Here is a 5,971-nt window from a genome sequence, read left to right on the forward strand (position 1 = left end):
GGCGGTTTTTGGGATTAGCACATGGACGTGATAACATCGGACAAACTAATGAGTTGGCAGACGACGAGTGAGAGTTTTTTCGGTTTATTCCTGGTGGTCATGACAGTGGCAAGAAGCAGCATCAGCAATGGTTGGGTTGAGCAAAAATCATTGATTGTGAACTCACATTGAAAAGCCGAAGCTTCAGCAGAGGGATGGACATCGAAAAGCACAACGAGCGCGTAGAACCAACAACTACTTTGTAAAAGTGGACACGAGCTTTCAACTCAATACGACAGTTTTAGAAATGGAGGGACTAACATCACAGGAATGACATTTGGACAAAGTGGACGTTGTGTTTTACCACTTTTTAGGTTTTCTGGTGTTTCAAATCGAACCGCAGCTTGGTGTCTTCGCCGAACGGTCTGAAGAATGTCGTCGGGGGCATTGGAATGTTTTTTTTATTCCCGAGGATGCTTCAACCGAACCACTTGTTCGTACCGCTCTCGGAATCAAACGAAGGGACATTCGTTTCAGTGAAATGTTCGATTGGGGGTGTTGTGACACATAACAGCGGGTGTGAGATTTGCAGCAGGTATTTAAAAGGTCTCTTCTGACCTTGAATTCCGAGTCCAGACGCAGGCGCCGAGTGTCTGTCGCTGCTCCCCCGATTGTTCGATAAACCCCCACAGCAGTCCCGGGACCATACCGGCGAGGGGCATGCGCAGTCGGAGCGAATGCGCAGAGAATTCTCCCGCTGCAAAACGAGGATCGAAAAGATCTCTTTTCATTCATTGATTCGGGGATCGGAGAGTAAGTTGCGAGTGGTGATGAATGTTATTTCGTGTCAAAATTTTCGGAATGGAATTTACTGAAAGCTCGTAGTTTTTAAACACAACACATTAAATTCGAAGCAAACAATCGAGACTGATTTTAAACCTTCCTCAGGCTCGTCATTTTGAATTTTTCTAGGGGGAGGGGGGGGGGCGGTACGGCAAGCAAAAAGGACCAGAAGCTCACCAGAAAGAACAAAGATATTTTTTTCAAATCCAAGAGGGAAAAAAAAGGGAGGGGGGGGCAATTGACCCCTCTAACCCGTTTATTATTAATATTTTTTTTTTATTATTGCTGTCATACACCCCAATTTTCCAAAAAATCGTAAAAATCGATTTTTTTTTCAGAAAACATTTTAATGCAGCCGTTTTTGAAACTCTTCTTTTACTGAAAAATGATGCCATTTTTTGAAGAAGTTTTTTATACAATGTTTTGACTGTGTAAAAAAGTCGATATCGAATTCGTATTCCTTCCTCCTGATATTCGCCCCCCCCCACCCTCACTAATGTCGCAAGCAAGATTTATATATTTTTTAATGAGACACGCGTAAAGCTAAAAAAATAATTGTAATTTTGAAAAACGTAATTTTTTTAAAGATACTTTTATTTATTTATTAAATTAACAATCAACTAACAAATAAAGAGAAAAAAAAATTTCTCCCTCCTGGTATTCGCCCCCCCCCCCTCACTAAGTAGCAAGCAAGATTTATATATTTTTTAATGAGACACGCGTAAAGCTAAAAAAAAATAATTGTAATTTTGAAAAACGTAATTTTTTTAAAGATACTTTTATTTATTTATTAAATTAACAATCAACTAACAAATGGAGATAAAAAAAAATTTTCTCCCTCCTGATATACGCCCCTCCCCCTCACCAATGTAGCGAGTCTATGTTCATTACGTAGAAAAATTGTTTCTATATATCGAAAAAATCTCTATATATCGAAAATTTTTTCGAGACATTCGTAGATTTTTTTTTTACTTTTAACTGTTTGTCTCATGAAAACTGAAGGTTACGGGAGAAAATTATGTTCGAAGGATGCTACAAAACTCATAAGGAATCTGGGTTTGAGGGGTGTGTAGATAGGTCGCTGTTTCGTTCTGGAGTTCTTAAATTCCCTCAACTTTATTTCAAATCTTAGTTTTAACCAGTAGCACTGTAAAATCGGTTTCAAGTTATCCCTTTTCTCTGTTGATTATCATTCCTAGCCTTTTTAGCTTCAGTAAAAATCATTCAAGTTGGGTAGATTGTTTTATTTACTTTTCTCTCGATTACATTGTCAAAACGAAAATCACCCTTATGTAGCGGATCAAGTTGAATTGCCAACGAATGAAAATGTATGAAAGCGCAAAAATGTAATTTCTGTTCATTTTTTAATTATTAATTTTCATTTAATACGCTGCTCGTATAAATTAGAAATAGGGTTTCATACACAAAAATTAGCTTTAATTTTAATGTTTTAGGAGATTTTTATGATAAAATAAAATAATTTCCATATATCGAAATTTCTATACATCGAATTTTTATCCGGCAACTTGCTACTTCGATATATAGAGGTCCGACTGTACTTTTATCTAAACATTTTAAAGAAAAGACGCTTTTATGCTAGCTAGTGTTTAAATCATAGAGTAAAGAAATATACATAGAGAGGCCCCGTCTATGGTAAAAATGAGATGAAATTGAAGCCGGAATTATGGGATACAGCGGTGCAATGATGAGCGGGGTTATGATAACATGATCGCTTCAAGAGAATAGTTTCTACCAATCTCGCAAAAGCAGGGCCCGATCAAGCCAAACTGGTGCCCAGGTCCTGAGTAGATGTTGGTGCCCCCCCCCCTCTCCCATGATGAAATCAGCACAATTTTAAAATCAATGTTTCATACTAGAAACCTAATATACTAGAAACTACATTTTAAAGAAACATTACTACATTTGAAAGGAAACCTGGAGTTTGAATACCAAACACTTGATAGTCACCATACTAATCACAGTTGAAATTGCCTTACCTTAAGGCGAAAAAAAGTTAAAAAACAATTTAAAACTGCAAAAAAAAAAAAAAACTTACTAGTTCTGACATCAAGCTTTAAAAAGGCTTCTTTCTGACTTTAACAGAAGCAAATGTGTCGATCAAATAATCGAAATCTATGTTTGATGTCACAGAATTTTCAATGGTCAATAAAGAAAACGCCTGTAAATTATCCTAAGAAATGCAGCTTCTCAAATGATTTTTGATTCTTTTCGAAAATGAAAATTAACGTTCACTGGAACAGCTGCTGATAGGCAAGGTAAGAAGAAGCTGCAGGGGTGAAGCCACTATCGGAAATATATGTGTTATGTTTAATGATCTTATCTTTTTAAAACATTCTTCAGGGGAAGGGTTACCTTTTGCAAAAATTTGAAAGTGCGTTAATTCTTCTGGAAAATGTTCATCTATGTCATCCGAGTAATTATTTTGAAATCCCAGAGCTAAGGGACAACGACTTCTTTACGCGAAATGTTTTTAACTTCATGAGGTTTTGAGATGATTTTTAAAAAATTTTGAGCTCCCTCTCCCTTATAGTATCAGAGAAATTAAAATGAGCTTAAAATAAAAGAAAAAAATGGAAGTATGTAAGTGAATTTAGGCTAGGCTAGTTTGGTGCCCCTAAATTTGTGGGGCCCAGGTCCGCGGACCCGCCGGACCGTGCGTTAATCAGGCCCTAAGGGACCGTATAAAGTAGCTGGCGGATTGGTTTGCATATAAATTCATGTTTTAATGCAATTTCGAAAACGTGCTTCTTAAACTTGCAACCATATCTAAGCTTAAATTAACAACCAATTGAGATTCACTAATGGAGTGTTTTGAATCAAGATGTATCTCAAGAAGCTAAGGATCTTGGGATACAGCGGTGTAACTTCCGGCTTCAACTTCTTAGTAAAGCGAGGCCTCTCTATGTAATTTCTTTACTCTATGGTTTAAATTTGCCATAGCCATGCAGCTTGTATGATTTATGTATAGCAATATTTTTTTACAAAAGAAAAACCGGACTAAAAATTGAGCGCATTTTTGTACCGAGCCCTGTGATGAATGGAAAAGCTTTTAAGTTTCATTTAAGATAAATACTGCTAATAAGGGTGTTTTTCGTCTTGCCATCAATTTTTTCGTGGGCTAATTAACGGGTTACCGCTTCTCTTAATTTTACCTCATTTTTCATTTCGGAAAAAAAAAAAGGAAAGTTGAGGAAAGACACTATTTATTAGTGATTTTTGTATCGGAAAATGGAGCGACTTGTATTATTACAATGTTTCCCCCTCCAGGTTCCACTGGACATTATTGGTGATTCTGGAAGAACTCAAGTCCTGAATGTAGCAGTAAGAAAAAAAATTAATTTGAATTTTGTTATCTTGAATTCAAATTATGTTTTTTGCAATCATGAGTGTGTGTGTTTGTGTGTGTGGGGTATGTGTGTTTGTGTGTAGGGGTATGTGTGTTTGTGTGTAGGGGTATGTGTGTGTTTGTGTGTAGGGGTATGTGTGTTTGTGTGTGTGGGGTATGTGTGTTTGTGTGTAGGGGTATGTGTATGTGTGTATAGGTGTGTGTATGCAGGAGTGTGTGTAGGTGTGTGTAGGTATGTGTGTTTGTGTCTGTGTGCAGGCATGGTAGTTGTGTGTATGAGTGTTTGTGTGCGTGGGGGCGGGGTATGTGTATGTGTGTGTAGGCATATGTGTTTGTGTCTGTGTGCAGGCATGAATGTGTGGGTAGTTGTGTGTGTGTGTATGTGTACGTTTCTGTATGTATGCGTGTTTGTATGTGTGTATGTGTTTGTGTGTGTATGTGTTTGTGCGTGCGTGCGTGCGTGCGTGCGTGCGTGTGTAGTTGTGTATGCGTGTGTGTGTGTGTAGGACATGGATGCAACCTGGAGACGGCTTTCGCTAGAGGAGCAGCATCGTGAGGAGCCGGTCGACGGTGATGGTGCGGAGGATGGCGGTGGGAAAATAAAATCGAAGGACATCAAAACAGTCAAGTGAGAACAATAAGCAATCGTGATTGCTCAAAAAAAAAGTCATTAAAAGAAGACAATTCGATTTTTTGCGTTTAAATTTAAGTTTTCGCAATCAAGAAATGGAACTAGGTTTTGAAACAATATTGCGCTTTTTTATACTTCTTTTTCGACTTTATTAACTCTATAGTTGTTTCTGAAATTGCAACGGGGTCGTTTCCAAAATTTTAAAAGTATTTTTTTCTGAAAGAGCATGCTTAAAAACATAGGATCTGACCATTTTTTTTAAAATCATTTGTTTAAGTTTAATAGTTTTAAAAGATTACTTTTTCCGGTGCGCTTTCATTGTTTACGCTTCTGCCGATGACATCACAAATGATGACATGTCATTCGGTGTTGCCATTCACAGGGTAAAATATTTAACTCGCATCTTCACTCAACGTGTATTGGCAACGATAGGGTTGATAGCAAGCGTAGAGCGCGATATTTGATTCGCTTCTTGATTATCATAACGTGGAAACGTGGTAGAAAGATGCGTTAAAGTACATCATTTGTGACGTCATCAAGACCACGACTTGTTTGAAAAAATCGGACATTAAAAAAAAAATGAATTAAAAAAAAAAAAACTGTTGGGAAAATGAAAGTATTTTCTGGGTTCATGTTATTTGTTTTTGCTCTTTCTATCCATTTCAATGACTAAAAGTAGTACTTTTGACTGAAGGAAACCACCCCATTTTGCATACATTTCAGTTTCTCTTTTCAGACTGTATATTCATACTGTATATTATTACAAAAAGAACACCATAAATCGCCATGTTTGAAAAATTATATCGTAATACACAAAGTAATTTAAAAAATGAACATCCAGCATTCCTTTGAATTTTGACGTCTTGAATTCAAATTATGTTTTTCGCAATCACGAATCGCGATAGGATCCTAGTCGTTGAGTTTCTAGTTTCTACAAATGGCGCGAAATGGAAATGGTTCAGAGATTTGCACCCGTCATATTATGAGTAGTGATTTTTGAGAATAGGTAATTCAAGGCATATCCATAACAAAAAGAAATGGTGGTTAGGAAATGGTACTAGAGATAATGATTTTATGGCTGATATCGCCCAGTACTGTTATTATAAAGATTACACAGGGCAACAGTGATTTTGGTGCTGGGGTTTTTGGAA

The sequence above is a fragment of the Uloborus diversus genome, unplaced genomic scaffold, assembly GCF_026930045.1.
Source record: "Uloborus diversus isolate 005 unplaced genomic scaffold, Udiv.v.3.1 scaffold_12, whole genome shotgun sequence".
NCBI lineage: Eukaryota > Metazoa > Arthropoda > Arachnida > Araneae > Uloboridae > Uloborus > Uloborus diversus.